Below are 22,377 nucleotides of genomic sequence, written 5' to 3'. Positions count from 1 at the left end.
TTGGTCCCGAGGTCTGACCATTCCTATGGGTGTGTCAAATCATGGTCCTGGGGTTTGACTGGTACCGGGGTTTGACATTTCCCAGGGGTGTTTCCAAACAGTGTGCCGGAGTTTGGCCATTCCCAGGTGTGTGTCCCTTCACGGTCCCGTGGTTTGATTGGTCCCGGGGTTTGACCATTACAAGCGTTGTGCCCAATCATGGTCCTGGGTTTTGATTGACCAATCATGGTTTGACTATTCCCAGGGGTGTGTCCGATCATGCTCCCAGTGTTTGATTGGTCCCGGGGTTGGACCGCTCCCAGGGGTGTGTCCGATCATGGTACCAGGGTTTGTTTGGTTGCGGGGAATGACCGGCCCCTGGGTTTGAATAGTCACCGGGGTTTGATTGATCTCGGGGTTTGACCAGTCCCAGAGTTGCATCCGATCATGGCCCCATGATTTGATTGGTCCTGGAATTTGACCATTCCCAGGGTGTGTCCGATCATGGTCCCGGGGTTTCATTAGTCCTGGGGTCTGACCATTCCTAGGGGTGTGTCAAATCATGGTCCTGGGGTTTGACTGATCCCCGGGGTTTGACCATTCAAACGGGTGTGTCCGAACATGGTCCCAGGGATTGATTGGTCCCAGGGTTTGACCATTCCCCGGGGTGTGTCCATTCATGGTCCCAGGTCTTTGACCGGTCCTGGGATTTGACCATTCCCAGGTGTGTGTCCAATCATGGTCCAAGGGTTTGATTGGTCCCGGGGTTTGACCATTCCCAGGGGTGTGTCCAATCATGGCCCCAGGGTTTGATTGGTCCCGGGGTTTGACCATTACCAGGGGTGTGTCCAGAAATAGTCCCAGGGTTTGATTGGTCCCGGGGTTTGACCATTCCCAGGGGTGTGTCCAATCATGGTCCCAGTGTTTGATTGGTCCCGGGGTTTGAACATTCCCAGGGTTGTGTCCGATCATGGATCCGGGGTTTGATTGGACCCGGAGTTTGACCAATCCCAGGGGTGTGTCCAATCATGGTCCCGGAGATTGACTTGTCCGGAGTTTGACCATTCCCAGGGTTGAGTCCAATCATGGTCCGGTGTATGATTGGTCACGGGGTTTGACCATTCCCAGGGTTGTGTCCGATGATGTTCTCGGGGTTTGATTGGTCCTGGGGTTTGACCATTCCCAGGTGTGTGTCCGATCATGGTCCCTGTGTTTGAATGGTCCCGGGGGCTGACCATTCCTAGGGGTGTGACCAATCATTGTCCCGGTGTTTAACCAGACCCCGGGGTTTGACCATTCCCAGGGGTGTGTCCGATCATGGTCCTGTGGTGTGACCGGTCCTGGTGTTTGACCACTTCCAGGGGTGTGTCCGATCATGGTCCCAGTGTTTGATTGGTCCTGGTGTTTGACCATTCCCAGTCGTGTGTCCGATCATGGCACCCAGTATTGTTTGGTCAAGGTGTTTGACCGATCCCGGGTTTTGAATGCTCCCCGGGGTTTGATTGATCCTGGAGTTTGACCATTCCCAGTGTTGTGTCCGATCATGTTCCTGATGTTTCATTGGTCCTGGTATTTAACCATTCCCAGGGGTGTGTCTAATCATCGTCCTGGGGTTTGATTGGCCCCGGGGTTTGTCCATTCCCAGGGGTGTGTCCGGTGGTGGTCCCGGGGTTTGACTGCTCCCCGGGGTTTGAACATTCCCAGGGGTGTGTCCAATCATAGTCCCGGGGTTTGATTGGTCCTGGGGCTTGACCATTCAAAGGTTAGTGTCCAATCATGGTCCCAGGGTTTGATTGGTCCCGGGGTTTGACCATTCCCAGGGGTGTGTCCAATCATGGTTCCAGGGTTTGATTGGTCCCGGGGTTTGACCATTACCAGGGGTGTGACCAGAAATAGTCCCAGTGTTTGATTGGTCCCGTGGTTTGACCATTCCCAGGGGTGTGTCCAATCATGGTCCCAGTGCTTGATTGGTCCCGGGGTTTGACCATTCCCAGGGATGTTTCCGATCATGGTTCCGGTGTTTGATTGTACCCAGAGTTTGACCATTCCCAGGGGTGTGTCCAATCATGGTCCCGGAGATTGACTGGTTCCCGGAGTTTGACCATTCCCAGGGGTGAGTCCAATCATGGTCCCGGTGAATGATTGGTCCCGGGGTTTGACCATTCCCAGGGGTGTGTCCAATCATTGTCCCGGGCTTTGATTGGTCCTGGGGTTTGACCATTCCCAGGGGTGTGTCCAATCATGGTACCAGCATTTGTTTCGCCGCAGTGTTTGACCGGTCCCGGGGTTTGAATGGTAACCGGGTTTGACTGATCCCGGGGTTTGACCATTCCCAGGTTTGTGTCCAATCATGGCCCCGGGGTTTGATTCGTCCTGGAGTTTAACCATTCCCAGGATAGTGTCCAATCATGGTCCCAGTGTGTGTTGGGTCCCGGGGTTTGACCATTCCGAGAGGTGCGTCCGATCATGGTACAAGTGTTTGTTTGTTTGCGAGGTTTGACCGGTCCCGGGTTTTGAATCGTTCCCAGGGTTTGATTGGTGCCGGGGTTTGTACATTCCCAGGGTTGTGTCAAATCATGGTCCTGGGGTTTAACCGAACCCCGGGGTTTGAACATTCCCAGGGTTATGTCCGATTATGGTCCTGGGGTTTGACCGGTCCTGGGGTTTGAGCAATTCCAGGGGTGTGTTCGATCATGGTCCCGGGGTTTGATTGGTCCCGACGTTTGACAATTCCCAGGGGTGTTTCCAATCTGGGTCCCGGGGTTTGTCCATTCCCAGGGGTGTGTCAAATTATGGTCCCGTGGTTTGATTGGTCCTGGGGTTTGGCCACTCCCAGGGTAGTGTCCAATCATGGTCCCAATATTTGTTGGTCCCGTGGTTTGACCATTCCCGGGGAGTGTCCGTTCATGGTACCAGTGTTTGTTTGGTCACGTGGTTTGACCATTCCCGGGCTTTGAATCATCCCCGGGGTTTGATTGGTCCTGGGGTTTTGACATTCCCAGGGTTGTGTCCGATCATGGTCTCGGGGTTTGATTGGTCCTGGGGTCTGACCATTCCTATGGGTGTGTCAAATCATGGTGCTTGGGTTTGACTGGTACCGGGGTTTGACATTTCCCAGGGGTGTGTCCGATCATGCTCCCAATGTTTGATTGGTCCCGGGGTTGGACCGTTCCCAGGGGTGTGTCCGATCATGGTACCAGGTTTTGTTTGGTCGCGGGGGTTTACCGGTCCCGGGGTTTGAATGGTCACCGGGGTTTGATTGCTCCCGGGGTTTGACCATTCCCAGGGTTGCATCCGATCATGGCCCCATGGTTTGATTGGTCCTGGAATTTAACCATTCCCAGGGGTGTGTCCGATCATGGGCCCGGGGTTTGATGAGTCCCGGGGTCTGACCATTCCTAGGGGTGTGTCAAATCATGGTCCTGTGGTTTGACTGATCCCCAGGGTTTGACCATTCAAACGGGTGTGTCCGAACATGGTCCCAGGGATTGATTGGGCCCGGGGTTTGACCATTCCCAGGGGTGTGTCCATTCATGGTCCCAGGTTTCTGACCGGTCCTGGGGTTTGACCATTCCCAGGTGTGTGTCCAATCATGGTCCCAGTGTTTGATTGGTCCCGAGGGTTGACCATTCCCAGGGGTGTGTCCAATCATGGTCCCAGGGTTTGATTGGTCCCGGGGTTTGACCATTACCAGGGGTGTGTCCAGAAATAGTCCCAGGGTTTGATTGGCACGGGGTTTGGCCATTCCCAAGGGTGTGTCCAATCATGGTCCCAGTGTTTGATTGGTCCCGGGGTTTGACCTTTCCCAGTGGTGTGTCCAATCATGTTACCGGAATTTGATTGGTCCCAGGGTTTGACCATTCCCAGGGGTGTGTCCGATCATGGTTCCAGGGTTTGATTGGACCCGGAGTTTGACCATTCCCAGGGGTGCGTCCAATCATGGTCCCGGGGTTTGACCATTCCCAGGGGTGAGTCCAATCATGGCCCCGGGGTTTGATTGGTCCCGGGGTTTGACCTTTCCCAGGGCTGTGTCCAATCATTGTCCCGGGCTTTCATTGGTCCTGGGGTTTGACCATTCCCAGGGGTGTGTCCAATCATGGTACCAGGGTTTGTTTGGTCGCAGTGTTTGTCCGGTCTCGGGGTTTGAATGGTCACCGGGGTTTGACTGATCCCGGGGTTTGACCATTCCCAGGTTTGTGTCCGATCATGGTCCCGAGGTTTGATTGGTCCTGGAGTTTGTCCATTCCCAGGGTAGTGTCCAATCATGGTCCCAGTGTGTGTTGGGTCGCGGGATTTGACCATTCACAGGGGTGTGTCCGATCATGGTACTAGTGTTTGTTTGGTTGCGGGGTTTGACCGGCCCCGGGGTTTGAATCGTTCCCAGGGTTTGATTGGTGCTGGGGTTTGAACATTTCCAGTGTTATGTCCGATGATGGTCCTGAGGTTTGACCGGTCCTGGGGTTTGAGCAATTCCAGGGGTGTGTCCGATCATGGTTCCGGTGTTTGATTTGTCCCGACGTTTGAAAATTCCCAGTGGTGCTTCCAATCTGGGTCCCGGGGTTTGACCATTCCCAGGGGAGAGTCTGCTCATGGTCCCGAGTTTTGATTGGTCCCGGTGTTTGACCATTCCAAGGGGTGTGTCCAATCATGGTCCCGGGGTTTCTTTGGTCTTGTTGTTTGAATGTTCCCAGGGGTGTGTCCGATCATGGTACCAGGGTTTGTTTGGTCAAGGTGTTTGACCGGTCCCGGGGTTTGAATGGTCACTGGGGTTTGATTGATCCTGGGGTTTGACCATGCCCAGTGTTGTGTCCGATCATGGTCCCTGGGATTAATTGGTCCTGGGGTTTGACCATTCCTAGGGATCTGTCCATTAATGCTCCCAGGGCTTTGACTGTTCCTGGGGCTTGACCATTCCCAGGGGTGTGCCCAGTCATGGTCACAGGGCTATGACTGGTCCTGGGGTTGACCATATCCAGGCGTGTGCCCTATCATGGTCCCGGGGCTTGATTGGTCCCGGGGTTTGACAATTCCCAGGAGTGTTTCCGGTCATGGACCCGGTGTTTGACTGGTTCCAGGGTTTGACAATTCCCAGGGGTGTTTCCGGTCATGGACCCGGGGTTTGGCTGGTTCCGGGGTTTGACAATTCCCAGGGGTGTTTCTAATCATGGTCCCAGTGTTTGACCATTCCCAGGGATGTGTCCGCTCATGCTCCAGTGGTTTGATTGGTCCCGGGGTTTGACCATTCCAAGGGGTGTGTCCAATCATGGACCTGCGGTTTGATTGGTCCCGGGGTTTGATTATTCCCAGGGGTGTGTCCGATCATAGTCCCAGTGTTTGATTGGTCCCGGGGTTTCACCATCACAGGGGTATGTCCGATCATGGTACCAGTGTTTGTTTGGTCACGGGGTTTGATGGGTACCGGGGTTTGAATGATCCCCTGGGATTGATTGATCCCAGGGTTTGACCATTCCCAGGGTTGTGTCCGATGATGTTCTCGGGGTTTGATTGGCCCTGGGGTTTGACCATTCCCAGGTGCGTGTCCGATCATGGTCCCAGTGTTTGATTGGTCCCGGGGTCTGACCATTCCTAGGGGTGTGAAAAATCATTGTCCCGGCGTTTAATCAGACCCCAGGGTTTGACCATTCCCAGGGGTGTGTCCGATCATGGTCCTGGTGTGTGACCGGTCCTGGTGTTTGAAAACTTCCAGGGGTGTGTCCGATCATGGTCCCGGGATTTGATTGGTCCTGAGGTTTGACAATTCCCAAGGGTGATTCCAATCATGGTCCCGGGGTTTGACCTTTGCCAGTGGTGTGTCCGATCATGATCCCGTGGTTTGACTGGTCCTGGGGTTTGACCATTCCCAGGGTTGTGTCCGATCTTGGTCCCCGTCTGTGATTGGTCCTGGGGTTTGACCATTCCCAGGGGTGTGTTCAATTATTGTCCCTGGGTTTGATTGATCCCGGGGTTTGACCATTCCCAGGGTTGAGCCCAATCATGGTCCAGGAGTTTGACTGGTCCCTGGTGTTTGACCATTCCCAAGGGTGAGTCCAATCATGGTCCCAGGGTTTGATTGGTCCCGGGGTTTGACCATTCCCAGGGGTGTGTCCAATGTATGTCCCGGGCTTTGATTGGTCCTGGGGTTTGACCATTCCCAGGGGTGTGTCCAATCATGGTACCAGGTTTTGTTTGGTCGCAGTGTTTGACCGGTCCCGGGGTTTGAATGGTTACCGGGCTTTGACTGATCCCAGGGTTTGACCATTCCCAGGGTTGTGTCCGATCATGGTCCCGGGGTTTGATTGGTCCTGCAGTTTGGCCATTCCCAGGGGTGTGTCCACTCATGGTCCCGTGGCTTGATTGGTCCCGGGGTTTGACCATTCCCAGAGGTTTGTCCAATCATGGTCCCGGTTTTTGATTGGTCCTGGTGTTTGACCATTCCCAGGGTAGTGTCCAATCATGGTCCCAGTGTTTGTTTGGTCGCGGGGTTTGACTGGTCCCGGGGTTTGAATCGTCCCCGGGGTTTGATTGGTCCCGGGGTTTGACCATTCCCAGGGGTGTGTCCGATCATGGTCCCACTGTTTGACTAGGCCCGGGGTTTCACCGTTCCCAGGGGCATGTCCGATCATGGTACCAGGGTTTGTTTGGTCACGGTGTTTGACCGGTCCCGGGTCTTGAATGGTCCCCGGGGATTGATTGATCTCGGGGTTTAACCATTCCCAGTGTTGGTTCTGATCATGGTCCCGGGGTTTGATAGACCCTGGAGATTGAACATTCCCAGGGGTGTGTCCGATCATGGTCCCGGGGTTTGATTGGTCCTAGGTTCTGACCATTCCCAGGGGTGTGTCAAATCATGGTCCCAGCGTTTAACCGGAACCCGGGGTTTGACCATTCCCAGAGGTGTGTCCGATCATGACCCTGGGATGTGACCGGTCCTGGTATTTGAGCACATCCAGGTGTGTGTCCGATCATGCTCCCAGGGTTTGATTGGTCCCGGGGTTTGACAATTCCCAGGGGTGTTTCCAATCAGTGTCCCGGGGTTTGACCATTCCCAGCGGTGTGCCGATCATGGACCCATGGTTTGATTGGTCCCGGGTTTGACCATTCCAAGGGGTGTGTCCAATCATGGTCCTGGGGTTTGATTGGCCCCGGGGTTTGACTATTCCCAGGGTGTGTCCGATCATTGTGCCAGTGTTTGATTGGTCCCGGGGTTTGACTATTCCCAGGGGAGTGTCCGATCATGGTCCCAGTTTTTGATTGGTCCCGGGGTTTGACCATTCCCAGGGGTGTGTCCATTCATGGTACCAGGGTTTATTTTGTCGCGGGGTTTGACCGGTCCCGGGGTTTGAATGGTCCATGGGGTTTGTTAGGTCCTGGAGTTTGACCATTCCCAGGGGTGTGTCCGATCATGGTCCCGGGTTTTGATTGCTCCCGGGTTCTGACCATTCCTAGGGGTGTGTGAAATCATGGTCCCAGCGTTTAACCGGACCCCAGGGTTTGACCATTCCCAGAGGTGTGTCCGATCATGGTCCCAGTGTTTGATTGGTCCCGGTGTTTGACCATTCCCAGGCGTGCATCCGATCATGGTACCAGGGTTTGTTTGGTCAAGGTGTTAGACCGGTCCTGGGGTTTTAATGGTCCCCGGGTTTGATTGATCCTGGGGTTTGACCTTTCCCAGTGTTGTGTCTGAACATGGTCCCGGGGTCTAATTGGTCCTGGGGATTGACCAATTCCAGTGGTGTGTCTAATCATGGTGCCAGAGCTTTGACCATTCCTGGGGTTTGACCATTCCCAGGCATCTGTCCATTCAGGCTCCCAGGGCTTTGACCGTTCCTGGGGTTTGACCATTCCCAGGGGTGTGTCCAGTCATGGTCACAGGGCTATGACTGGTCCTGGGGTTGACCATTCCCAGGCGTGTGTCCTATCATGGTCCCGGGGCTTGATTGGTCCCGGGGTTTGACCATTCACAGAGGTGTGTCCTATCATGTTCCTGGGGTTTGGTTGGTCCTGGGATTTGACCATTCCCAGGGGTATGTACAATCATGGTCCTGGGATTTGATTGGCCCCGGGGTTTGTCCATTCCCAGGGGTGTGTCCGGTCATGGTCCCGGGGATTGACTGGTCCCCGGTGTGTGACCCTTCCCAGGGGTGTTTCCAATCATGGTCCCGGGGCTGGATTGGTCCTGGGGTTTGACCATATAAAGGTTAGTGTCCAATCATTGTCCCAGTGTTTGATTGGTCCCGGGGTTTGACCATTCCCAGGGGTTTATCCTCTCATGGTTCCGGTGTTTGACTGGTCCCCGGGGTTTGACCATTCCCAGGGATGTGTCCGATCATGGTCCTGGTTTTGACCGGTCCTGGGGTTTGAGCACTTCCAGGGGTGTGTCCGATCGTGCTCCCAGTGTTTGATTGGTCCCGGGGTTGCACCGTTCCCAGGGGTGTGTCCGATCATGGTACCAGGGTTTGTTTGGTCGTGGGGATTGACCGGTCCCGGGGTATGAATGGTCACCGGGGTTTGATTGGTCCCGGGGTTTGACCATTCCCAGGGTTGCGTCCGATCATGGCCCCATGATTTGATTGTTCCTGGAATTTGACCATTCCCAGGGGTGTGTCCAATCATGGTCCCGGGTTTTGATTAGTCCCGGGGTCTGACCATTCCTAGGGGTGTGTCAAATCATGGTCCTGGAGTTTGACTGATCCCCGGGGTTTGACCATTCAAAGGGGTGTTTCCGAACATGGTCCCGGGGATTGATTGGTCCCAGGGTTTGACTATTCCCAGGGGTGTGTCCATTCATGGTCCCAGGTCTTTGAACGGTCCTGGGGTTTGACCATTCCCAGGTGTGTGTCCAATCATGGCCCCAGGGTCTGATTGGTCCCGGGGTTTGACCATTCCCAGGGATGTGTCCATTCATGGTCCCAGGGTTTGATTGGTCCCGGGGTTTGACCATTACCAGGGGGGTGTCCAGAAATAGTCCCAGCATTTGGTTGGTCCCGGGGTTTGACCATTCCCAGGGGTGTTTTCAATCATGGTCCCAGTGTTTGATTGGTTCCGGGGTTTGACCTTTCCCAGTGGTGTGTCCAATCATGGTCCCGGAATCTGATTGGTCCCGGGGTTTGACCATTCCCAGGGGTGTGTCCGATCATGGTTCCAGGGATTGATTGGACCCGGAGTTTGACCATTCCCACGGGTGTGTCCAATCATGGTCCTGGGGTTTGACTATTCCCAGGGGTGAGTCCAATCATGGTCCAGTGGTTTGATTGGTCCAGGGTTTGACCTTTCCCAGGGGTGTGTCCAATCATTGTCCCGGGCTTTGATTGGTCCTGGGGTTTGACCATTCCCAGGGGTGTGTCCAATCATGGTACCAGGTTTTGTTTGGTCGCAGTGTTTGACCGGTCCCGGGGTTTGAATGGTCACCGGGGTTTGACTGATCCCGGGGTTTGACCATTCCCAGGATTGTGACCGATCATGGTCCCGGGGTTTGATTGATCCTGGAGTTTGACCATTCCCAGGGTAGTGTCCAATCATGGTCCCAGTGTGTGTTGGGTCCCGGGGTTTGACCATTCCCAGGGGTGTGTCCGATCATGGTACTAGTGTTTGTTTGGTTGCGGGGTTTGACTAGTCCCGGGGTTTGAATCGTTCCCAGGGTTAGATTGGTGCCGGGGTTTGAACATTCCCAGGGTTGTGTCAAATCATGGTCCTGCTGTTTAACCGGACCCCGGGGATTGAACATTCCCAGGGTTATGTCCGATTATGGTCCTGAGGTATGACCGGTCCTTGGGTTTGAGCAATTCCAGGGGTGTGTCCGATCATGGTTCCGGGGTTTGATTGGTCCTGACGTTTGACAATTCCCAGTCGTGTTTCCAATCTGGGTCCTGGTGTTTGACCATTCCCAGGGGTGAGTCTGCTCATGGTCCCGTGGTTTGATTGGTCCCAGTGTTTGACCATTCCAAGGGGTGTGTCCAATCATGGTCCCGGGGTTTCATTGGCCTTGGGGTTTGACTGTTCCCAGGGGTGTGTCCGATCATGATACCAGGGTTTGTTTGGTCAAGGTGTTTGACCGGTCCCGGGGTTTGAATGGTCCCCTGGTTTGATTGATCCTGGGGTTTGACCATTCCCAGTGTTGTGTCCGATCATGGTCCCTTGGTTTAATTGGTCCTGGGGATTGACCATTTCCAGGGATCTTTCCCATCATGCTCCCAGGGCTTTGACTGTTCCTGGGGTTTGACCATTCCCAGGGGTGTGTCCAGTCATGGTCACAGGGCTATGACTGATCCTGGGGTTGCCCATTTCCAGGCGTGTGTCCTATCATGGTCCCGGGGCTTGATTGGTCCCGGGGTTTGACCATTCCCAGAGCTGTGTCCTATCACGGTCCTGAGGTTTGATTGGTCCTGGGATTTGACCATTCCCAGGGGTGTGTCCAATCATGGTACCAGGGTTTGTTTGGTCGCAGTGTTGGACCGGTCCCGGGGTTTGAATGGTCACCGGGGTTTGACTGATCCCGGGGTTTGATCATTCCCAGGTTTGTGTCCGATCATGGTCCCGGGGTTTGATTGGGATGGTGTTTGACCATTCCCACGAGTGTGTCCGATCATGGTGCCGGGGTTTGATTGGTCTAGGGTTCTGACCATTCCTAGGGGTGTGTCCAATCATGGTCCCGGGCTTTGATTGGTCCTGGGGTTTGACCATTCCCAGGGGTGTGTCCAATCATGGTACCAGGGTTTGTTTGGCCGCAGTGTTGGACCGGTCCCGGGGTTTGAATGGTCACCGGGGTTTGACTGATCCCGGGGTTTGACCATTCCCAGGTTTGTGTCCGATCATGGTCCCGGGGTTTGATTGGGATGGTGTTTGATCATTCCCACGAGTGTGTCCGATCATGGTGCCGGGGTTTGATTGGTCTAGGGTTCTGACCATTCCTAGGGGTGTATCAAATCATGGTCCCGCATTTAACCGGACCCCAGGGTTTTACCATTCCCAGGGGTGTGTCAGATCATGGTCCTGGATTTGACCGGTCCTGGGGTTTGAGCACTTCCAGGGGTGTGTCCGATCATGGTCCCGGGATTTGATTGGTCCCGGGGTTTGACAATTCCCAGGGGTGTTTCCAATCAGGGCCCCGGAGTTTGACCATTCCCAAGGGTGTGTCCACTCATGGTCCCGTGGTTTGATTGGTCCCGGGGTTTGAACATTTCCAGAGGTTTGTCCAATCACGGTCCCGGTGTTTGATTCGTCCTGGTGTTTGACCATTCCCAGGGTAGTGTCCAATCATGGTCCCGGCGTTTGATTGGTCCTGGAGTTTGACCATTCCCAGGGTAGTGTCCAATCATGGTCCCTGTGTTTGTTTGGTCGCGGGGTTTGACTGGTCCCGGGGTTTGAATCGTCCCTGGGGTTTGATTGGTCCCGGGGTTTGAACATTCCCAGCATTTTGTCCGATCATGGTCCCGGCGTTTGATTGGTCCTGGAGTTTGACCATTCCCAGGGTAGTGTCCAATCATGGTCCCAGTGTTTGTTTGGTCGCGGGGTTTGACTGGTCCCGGGGTTTGAATCGTCCCTGGGGTTTGATTGGTCCCGGGGTTTGAACATTACCAGCGTTTTGTCCGATCATGGCCCCGGCGTTTGATTGGTCCTGGGGTTTGACCATTCCCAGGGGTGTTTCCGATCATGGTCTGGTGTTTGATTGGTCCCGGGGTCTGACCATTCTTAGGGGTGTGTCAAATCATGGACCTGGGATTTAACCAGACCCCGGGGTTTGACCATTCGCAGTGTTATGTCCGATCATGGTCCTGGGGTTTGACCAGTCCTGGGGTTTGAGCACTTACAGGGGAGTGTCTGATCATGGTCCCGGGGTTTGATTGGCCCCGCAGTTTGACCATTCCAAGGGTTGTGTCCAATCATGGTACCAGGGTTTGTTTGATCGCGGGGTTTGACCAGTCCCGGGTCATGAATGGTCCCCGGGGTTTGATTGATCTCGGGGTTTAACCATTCCCAGGGTTGGTTCTGATCATGGTCGCGGGGTTTGATAGGTCCTGGAGTTTGAACATTCCCAGGGGTGTGTCCGGTCATGGTCCCGGTGTTTGATTGGTCCCGGGTTCTGACCATTCTTAGGGGTGTGTCAAATCATGGTCCCAGCATTTAACCGGACCCCGGGCTTTGACCATTCCCAGAGGTGTGTCCGATCATGGTCCTGGGATGTGACTGGTCCTGGTGTTTGAGCACTGCCAGGTGTGTGTCTGATCATGGTCCCAGGGTTTGATTCGTCCCGGGGTTTGACAATTCCCAGGGGTGATTCCAATCAGTGTCCGGTGGTTTGACCATTCCCAGCGGTGTGCCAATCATGGTCCCATGGTTTGATTGGTCCAGGTTTTGACCATTCCAAGGGGTGTGTCCAATCATGGTCCTGGGGTTTGATTGACCTCGGGGTTTGACTATTCCCAGGGGTGTGTCCGATCATGGTCCCAGTGTTTGATTGGTCCCGGGGTTTGACTATTCCCAGGGGTGTGTCCGATCATGGTCCCAGTTTTTGATTGGTCCCGTGGTTTGACCATTCATAAGAATATAAGAACATAAGACATAAGAGCAGGAGTAGGCCAATTGGCCCCTCGAGCCTGCTCCGCCATTCAATAAGATCATGGCTGATCTGATCCTAACCGCCAATCCACTATCACAGAACCATCTCCTGAATCTAACAAAATTAGCCACACGAAATAGGAGCAGGATCAGGCTACACGGCCCCTGGGCCCGCTCCGCTACCCACAGGGCCATGACTGATCCGAACCTAGACTCATGTCCAAATTCCTGCCCGCTCCCCATAACCCTTAATTCCCTTTACTTCCAGGAAACTGTCAATTTCTGTTTTAAATCTATGTAATGATGTAGCTTCTACAGCTTTTGGGGCAGCATATTCCATGGACCTGCCAGCCTCTGAGTGAAGTAGTTCCTGCTCATCTCAGTTTTGAAAGAGCAGCCCCTTATTCTAAGACTATGCACCCTAGTTCTAGTTTCACCCATCATCGGGAACATCCTCCCCGCATCCACCCGATCCAACCCCTTCACAATCTTATATGTTTCAATAAGAACGCCTCTCATTCTTCTGAACTCCAATGAGTAGAGTCCCAATCTACTCAACCTCTCCTCATATGTCCATCCCCTCATCCCCGGGATTAACCGAGTGAACCTTCTCTGTACTGACTCGAGAGCAAGTATATCCTTTCTTAAGTATGGACACCAAAACTGTACGCAGTATTCCAGGTGCGGTCTCACCAATACCATGTACAACTGAAGCAATACATCCCTATTTTTATATTCTATCCCCCTTGCAATGAAAGCCAACATTCCATTGGCCTTCTTAATCACTTGCTGCACCTGCATACTAACCTTTTGAGTTTCGTGCACCAGGACCCCCAGATCCCTTTGTACTTCAGTACTTTCCAGTTTCTTGCCATTAAGATAATAATTTGCTCTACGATTTTTCCTGCCAAAGTGCATAACCTCACACTTTCCAGTATTGTATTCCATCTGCCAAATCTCTGCCCACTTACTTAGCCTGTCTATGTCCGCTTGCCGGATTTTTATGTCCTCCTCACTCACTACTTTCCCTCCCATCTTAGTATCATCTGCAAACTTTGATATGTTACACTCGGTCCCCTCCTCCAAATCGTTAATATAGATTGTAAAGAGTTGGGGACCCAGCATTGACCCCTGTGGAACACCACTAGTTACTGATTGCCAGTCTGAGAATGAATCATTTATCCCAACTCTCTGCCTTCTGTTAGATAGCCAATCCTCTATCCATGCCAGAATATTACCCCAATCCCATGATTTTTTTATCATAAGCAATAATCTTTTCTGTGGATCCTTGTCAAATGCCTTTTGGAAGTCTAAATGCGCTACGTCCACTGGTTCCCCTTTATCCACCCTATATGTTACTTCCTCAAAGAACTCCAGCAAATTTGTCAAACATGACTTCCCCTTCATAAAACCATGCTGACTTTGTCCTATTAAATTATGATTATCCAAATGTCCTGATACTGTCTCCTTTATCATGGACTCCAAAATTTTACCTACCACAGATGTTAGGCTAACCGGTCTATAGGTTCCAGCCTTCTGTCTACTGCCCTTTTTAAATAAGGGTGTTACATTAGCAGTTTTCCAGTCTGCTGGGACCTTTGCCGAGTCCAGGGAGTTTTGGAAAATTATTACCAATGCTTCCACAATCCCTACCGCCACTTCCCTCAAGACCCTAGGATGTAAGCCATCAGGTCCAGGTGATTTATCCGCCTTGAGTCCCATTATTTTACCGAGTACCACTTCCTTAGTGATTTTGATCGTGTTTAGCTCCTCCCCCCCTTTAGCCCCCTGTTTGTCCAGTGTTGGCATATTCTTAGTGTCTTCTACTGTAAAGACTGATGTAAAATATTCATTCAGTGTTTTTGCCATCTCCATATTTCCCACCATTAATTTCCCGGTCTCATCCTCTAAGGGACCAACATTTACTTTAGCCACCCTTTTTCTTTTTATATAACTATAAAAACTCTTACTATCTGTTTTTATATTTTTTGCTAATTTACTTTCATAATCTATATTCCCTTTCTTAATCAATCTTTTTGTTATTTTTTGCTGCCTTTTAAAGTTTTCCCAATCCTCTATCCTCCCACTAGATTTGGCTACCTTATATGCCCTTGTTTTTAGTCGAATATTATCCTTAATTTCTTTACTTAGCCACGAATGGCTGTCTTTTCTTTTACACCCATTTCTTCTCAGTGGAATATATATTTTTTGGAAGTTGTAAAATAACTCCTTGAATGTACACCACTGATCATGTATCGTCTTACCCTTTAATCTATTTTCCCAATCCACTCGACTCAATTCCGCACTCATACCTTCATAGTCTCCTTTATTCAAGCTTAGCATGCTTGTTTGAGATCCAACCTTCTCACCCTCTAATTGAATATGGAATTTAACGATGTTATGGTCACTCATTCCAAGGGGATCCTTTACTAGGACATTTTTAATTAATGCCGTCTCATTACACAGGACCAGATCTAAGGTTGCTTGCCCCCTGGTCGGTTCAGTTACATACTGCTCAAGAAACCCATCCCTAATACACTCAATGAATTCATCCTCAAGGCTGCCCTGCCTAATTTGATTTGTCCAATTAATATGATAGTTGAAATCCCCCATAATTATAGATGTTCCCTTATTACAAGCCTCAACTATTTCCTGATTGATACTCCGTCCAACAGAGTTGCCACTGTTCGGAGGCCTATAGACTACACCCACTAGTGTTTGTTTCCCCTTATTATTCCTTACCTCCACCCAAACTGTTTCATTATCCTGATCGTTTGACCCAATATCATTTCTCTGCATTACAGTGATTCCTTCCTTTATTAACATAACCACCCCACCTCCACTTCCTTGCTGCCTGTCCTTCCTGATCGTTAAATAACCTGGTATGTTTAATTCCCAGGCATTGTCACCCTGCAGCCATGTTTCTGTAATGGCCACAAGATCATACCCATATGAACTTATTTGTGCCATTTACTCATCTATTTTGTTACGAATGCTACGTGCATTCAGATAGTTAACTTTCAAAGATGTTTTGTGACACTTAGTTCCTGCTTTTGCCCTTTTTATTACTTTATCTTTTGCTCCATACCTTCTGCCCCTTCCTGACACGCTCTGGTTTTTAATTTCCCCACTGCTACCTAAGTCTATGACCTCCTCTGTTGTCATTTTTATTATTTGCTCTCTAGGAACCTCATTCCCAGGGGTGTGTCCGATCATGTTACCAGGGTTTGTTTGGTCGTGGGGGTTGACCGGTCCTGGGGTTTGAATGGCCCATGGGGTTTGATTGATCCCGGGGTTTGACCATTCCCAGGGTTGTGTCCAAGCATGGTCCCGGGGTTTGATAGGTCCTGGAATTTGACCATTCCCAGGGGTGTGTCCGATCATGGTCCTGGGGTGTGATAGGTTCTGGTGTTTAAGCACTTCCAGGTGTGTGTCCGATCATGGTCCCGAGGTTTGATTGGTCCCGGGGTTTGACAATTCCCAGGGGTGTTTCCAATCAGTGTCCCTGGGTTTGACCATTCCAGCGGTGTGCCCGATCATGGTCCCGTGGTTTGATTGATCCCGGGGTTTAACCATTCCAAGGTTTGTGTCCAATCATGGTCCTGGGATTTGATTGGTTCTGGTGTTTGATTATTCCCAGGGGTGTTTCCAATCAGTGTCCCTGGGTTTGCCCATTCCCAGGGGTGTGTCCGATCATGGTCCCAGTGTTTGATTGATCCCAGGGTTTGACCATTCCCAGGGGTGTGTCCGATCATGGTACCAGGATTTGTTTTGTCGCGGGGTTTGACCGGTCGCAGGGTTTGAATGGTCCCCGGGGTTTGATTGATCCCGGGGTTTGACCATTCCCAGGGTTGTGTCCGATCATGGTTCCGGGGTTTGATTGGTCCCGGGGTCTGACCATTCCCAGGGGTGTGTCAAATCATGGTCCCAGCGTTTATCCATTCCCAGGGGTCTGTCCGATCATGGTCCTGCGGTTTGACCGGTCCTGGGGTTTGACCACTTCCAGGGGTGTGTCCGATCCTGGTCCCGGGGTTTGATTGGTCCCTGGTTTTGACAATTCCCAGGGGTGTTTCCAATCAGGGTGCCGGGGTTTGACCATTCCCATGGGTGTGTCCGATCATGGTCCCGTGGTTTGACCTGTCCTGGAGTTTGACTATTCCCAGAGGTGTGTCCGATCACAGTTCCAGAGGTTTGAATGGTCCCAGGGGCTTGACCAGTCCCTGGGGTTTAACTGGTCCCAGGGTTGTGTCCGATCACAGTTCCGGTGTGTTCGACTGGACACGAGGGGTTGACCGGTCCAGGGGGTTTCACTGGTTCCGGGGCTTTGACTGATCCCTAGGGTTTGACCATTCAAACGGGTGTGTCCGAACATGGTCCCAGTGTTTGATTTGTCCTAGAGTTTGCCATTCCCAGGTGTGTGTCCGATCATGGTCCCAGCGTTTGATTGGTCCTGGGGTTTGACCATTCCCAGGGGTGTGTGCAGTCAAGGGCCCAGGGCTTTCACCACTCCTGGGGTTTGACCATTCCCAGGTGTGTGTCCTATCATGGTCCCAAGGTTTGATTGCTTCCGGGGTTTGACCATTCCCAGGGGTTTGTCCAATCATGGTCCCAGGGTTTGCTGGGCCCCTTGGTTTGACAATTACCAGGGGTGTGTCCAATAATAGTCCCAGGGTATGATTGGTCCCGGGGTTTGACCATTCCCAGGGGTGTGTACAATCATTGTTCCAGTGTTTGAGTGGTCTCGGGGTTTGACCATTCCCAGGGGTGTGTCCGATCATGATCCCGGGGTTTGATTGGTCCCAGGGTTTAACCATTCCCAGGGATGTCTCAGATCATTGTTCCGTGGTTTGATTGTTCCCCGGGTTTGACCATTCCCAGGGGTGTGTCCAATCATGGTCCCTGGGTTTGACTGGTCCCCGGGATTTGACCATTCCCAGGGGTGAGTCCAGTCATGGTCCCAGCGTTTGATTGGTCCTGGGGTTTGACCATTCCCAGGGGTGTGTCCAATCAGTGTCCCGGGCTTTGATTGGTCCTGGGGATTGACCATTCCCAGGGGTGTGACCAATCATGGTCCCAGGCCCAGGGCTTTGATCGATCCTGTGGTTTGACCATTCCCAGTGGTATGTCGAGTCATGGTCCCAGGGCTTTGACCATTCCTGGGGTTTGAACATTATCAGGGGTGTGTCCATTCATGGTCACAAGGCTATGACTGGTCCTGGGGTTGAACATTCCCAGGGTTGTGTTCTATTACGGTCCCCGGGCGTGATTGGTCCCGGGATTTGACAATTCCAGGGTGTGTCCTTTCATGGTCCTGGGCTTTGATTGGTCCCGGTGTTTGACCATTCCCAGGGGTGTGTCCAATCATGTTCCAGGGGTTTGATTGGTCCCGGGTTTTGGCCATTCCCAGGGGTGTGTCCCGTCACAGTACCGGGCTTTGACTGTCTCCGGGGTTTGACCATTCCCAGGGGTGTGTCCAATCATCTTCCCGAGGTTTGATTGGTCTTGGTGTTTCACCATTCCCAGGGTAGTGTCCAAACATGGTCCCAGGGTTTGATTGGTCCCAGGGTTTGACCATTAGCAGGGTAGTGTCCAAACATGGTCCCAGGGTTTGATTGGTCCCAGGGTTTGACCATTAGCAGGGGTGTGTCCGATCATGGTCCCAGGTTTTGATTGGTCCCGGCGTTTGACCATTCCCAGGGGTGTGTCTAATCATGGTCTCGAGGTTTGATTGGTCTCGGGGTTTGACTATTCCCAGGGGTGTACCGATCATGGTCCCAGTGTTTGATTGTTCCCGGGGTTTGACCATTCCCAGGGTTGTGTCCGATCATGGTACCAGGATTTGTTTGGTAGCGGGGTTTGACCGGTCCCGGGGTTTGAATTGTCCCTGGGGTTTGATTGGTCCTGGGGTTGGACCATTCCCAGGGTTGTGTCCGATCATGGTCCCGGGGTTTGATTGGTACCGGGGTCTGACCATTCCTAGGGGTGTGTCCAATCATGGTCCCAGAGTTTGACCGGTCCTGGGGTTTGACAACTTCCAGGGGTGTGCCCGATCATGGTCCCGGTGTTTGATTGGTCCCGGGGTTTTACAATAGCCAGGGGTGTTTCCAATCAAATCCCATGGTTTGACCATTCCCAGAGGTGTGTCCGATCAGAGTTCCGTGGCTTGACTGGTCCTGGGGTTTGACCATTCCCAGGGATGTGTCCGATCAGAGATCCAGGGGTTTGAATTGTCCCAGGGGTTTGATCGATTCCGGGTGTTTAACTGGTCCCTGGGGTGTGTTCGATTACAGTTCTGGTGTGTTTGACTGAACGCGGGGGTTTGACCGGTCCAGGGGGTTTGCCTGGTTCCGGGGGTTTGATTGGTCCCCATGGTTTGATTTGTCCCAGGGGTGTGTTCGATCATTGTCCCCGGGGTTTGACTGGTCCCCGGGGTTTGATCATTCAAAGGGGTGCGTCCGATCATGGTCCCAGTGTTTGATTGTAACCGGGGTTTGACCATTCCCAGGGGTGTGTCCGGTCATGGTACCAGGATTTGTTTGGTCGCGGGGTTTGACCGGTCCCGGGGTTTGAATGGTCCCTGGGGATTGATTGGTTCTGGTGTTGGACCATTCCCAGGGTTGTGTCCGATCAAGGTTCCAGGTTTTGATTGGTCCTGGGGTTTGACAATTCCCAGGGGTGTGGCCGATCATGGTCCCGGGGTTTGATTGGTCCTGGGGTCTGCCCATTCCTAGGGGTGTGTCCAATCATGGTCCCGGAGTTTGACCGGTCCTGGGGTTTGACCACTTCCAGGGGTGTGCCCGATCATGGTCCCGGTGTTTGATTTGTCCCGGGGTTTTACAATAGCCAGGGGTGTTTCCAATCAGTATCCCATGGTTTGACCATTCCCAGAGGTGTGTCCGATCAGAGTTCCGTGTCTTGACCTGTCCTGGGGTTTGACCATTCCCAGGGATGTGTCCGATCAGAGATCCGGGGGTTTGAATTGTCCCTGGGGTGTGATCGATTCCGGGGGTTTAACTGGTCCCTGGGGTGTGTTCGATTACAGTTCCGGTGTGTTTGACTGAACGCGGGGGTTTGACCGGTCCAGGGGGTTTGCCTGGTTCCGGGGGTTTGATTGGTCCCCATGGTTTGATTTGTCCCAGGGGTGTGTTCGATCATTGTCCCCGGGGTTTTACTGGTCCCCGGGGTTTGATCATTCAAAGGTGTGTGTCCGATCATGGTCCCAGTGTTTGATTGTAACCAGGGTTTGACCATTCCCAGGGGTGTGTCCGGTCATGGTACCAGGATTTGTTTGGTCGCGGGGTTTGACCAGTCCCGGGGTTTGAATGGTCCCTGGGGATTGATCGGTCCTGGTGTTGGACCACTCCCAGGGTTGTGTCTGATCATGGTTCCGGGTTTTGATTGGTCCTGGGGTTTGACAATTCCCAGGGGTGTGTCCGATCATGGTCCCGGGGTTTGATTGGTCCTGGGGTCTGCCCATTCCTAGGGGTGTGTCCTATCATGGTCCCGGAGTTTGACCGGTACTGGGGTTTGATCACTTCAAGGGGTGTGCCTGATCATGATCCCGGGGTTTGATTGGTCCTGGGGTTTTACACTAGCCAGGGGTGTTTCCAATCAGGGTCCCATGGTTTGACCATTCCCAGAGGTTTGTCCGATCATAGTTCCGTGTTTTGACCGGTCCTGGGGTTTGACCATTCCCAGGGGTGTGTTCGATCAGAGATCCGGGGGATTGAATGATCTCAGGGGTTTGACGAGTCCCGGGTGTTTATCTGGTCCCAGGGGTGTGTCCGATCACAGTTCCGGTGTGTTTGACTGGACGCGGGGGTTTGACCGGTCCAGGGGGTTTGCCTGGTTCCGGGGGTTTGATTGGTCCCCACAGTTTGATTTGTCATAGTAGTGTGTTCGATCATGGTCCCCGGGGTTTGACTGGTCCCCGGGGTTTCACAGAATCACAGAATCACAGAAACTACAGTGCAGATAGAGGCCATTTTGGCCCATCGAGCCTGCACCGACACATATCCCACCCTATCCCCTTAACCCCACGTATTTAATCCCCTAACACTAAGGGTCAATTTATCATAGCCAAATCAACCTAACCCGCACATCTTTGGACTGTGGGAGGAAACCGGAGCACCCGGAGGAAACCCACGCAAACACGGGGAGAATGTGCAAACTCCACACAAACAGTCGCCCGAGGCCGGATTCGAACCCGGGTCCCTGGCGCTGTGAGGCAACAGTGCTAACCACTATGCCACCGTGCCCCCCATTGGTCATTCAAAGGCGTGCGTCCGATCATGGTCCCAGCGTTTGATTGGTCTATGGGTTTGACCATTTCCAGGTGTGTGTCTGATTATGGTCCCAGGGTTTGATTGGTCCCGGGGTTTGACCATTCCCAGGGGTGTCCAATCATGGTCCCAGGGCTTTGACCGGTCCTGGGGTGTGACCATTCCCAGGTGTGTGTCCAATCATGGCCTCAGGGTTCGATTTGACCCGGGGTTTGAACTTTACCAGGGGTGTGTCCAAACATGGTCCCAGGGTTTGATTGGTCCCGGTTTGACCATTCCCAGGGGTGTGTCCAATCATGGCCCCAGTGTTTGATTGGTACTGGGGTTAGACCATTCCAGGGTTGTGTCCGATCATGGTCCCGGGATTTGATTGGTCCCGGGGTTTGACCATTCCCAGGGGTGTGTTCGATAATGGTTCCGGGGTTTGATTGGACCCAGGGTTTGACCATTCCCAGGGGTGTGTCCAAGCATGGCCCCAGGGTTTGACTGGTCCCCGGGTTTGACCATTCCCATGGGTGAGTCCAATCATGGTCCCGTGGTTTGTTTGGTCCCGGGGTTTGACCATTCCCAGGGGTGTGTCCAATCATTCTCCTGGGGTTTGATTAGTCCTGGGGTTTGACCATTCCCAGGGGTGTGTCCATTCATGGTCCCAGGCCTTTGACCGGTCCTGGGGTTTGACCATTCCCAGGGGTGTGACCAGTCATGGTCACAGGGCTATGATTGGTCCCGGTGTTTGACCATTCCCAGGTGTGTGTCCATTCATGGTCCCGGGGTTTGATTGCTGTTAGATCCGTGATTCTGAGAGTATGATGTTTTTCAATAACCACACGGATGCTGTAACTGAACAATTAACAGGTATTTACTGGGGTAGGTTAATCTCAAGACTGGGGTACAGAGGCATGCTCAAGGCTTAAATACAGGTGTGGTCACTGCCGGTACTACAGTATACAGGAGCTGTTAAAGTAGTTCTCTCTTAAAGGTGCATACACTAAAATTCCTCCCCTTTTAGGTTATTAATACTCATAATATTCAAATAACAATTAACACCTTAACATGTACATTAAACAACAATAGTCCATTTATAGATTCAGTCTTTGGGGCGACTTCCTGATCCTTTCGGGATAGCGCCTTTCCTGAGGTTCTTTTTCTTGGTGCGGAGGCGATTCTGGTTCCTTTTCATCGGTTAGTTCATCGGGTTCCACTGCTACTGGATCGGAGGTAGATGCTACTGATATGTCGGGTTCATCTCCAGGTACGCAAGACATGGGGTTGACTCGTTCCTGTGAAACTAAGATCTGATCAACGTGGCGTCTCACAATGTTCTCCCCGCCATACAGTGTGTACATTAATGGCCCCTGCCATGTGCATATCGTTCCGGGTTGCCATTTCTCTGTTCGGTAGTCACGGGCCAAGACTGGTTGTCCTACATTGAAGCTCCTTGTCGGCTTCTCATTGATGTGCTGGAATTGTTTATCCTCAACATTTCTTCGCACATTTGGTCTAAGCAAGTCCAGACGAGATCGCAACCTTCGGTTAAATAACATCATGGCCGGGGTCTGGT

Source organism: Somniosus microcephalus, unplaced genomic scaffold, assembly GCF_052327205.1.
Source record: "Somniosus microcephalus isolate GS21.2 unplaced genomic scaffold, FLI_Smic_1.0 unresolved_chr3, whole genome shotgun sequence".
Classification (NCBI taxonomy): domain Eukaryota; kingdom Metazoa; phylum Chordata; class Chondrichthyes; order Squaliformes; family Somniosidae; genus Somniosus; species Somniosus microcephalus.
Note: the sequence above shows the minus strand (reverse complement) of the source record.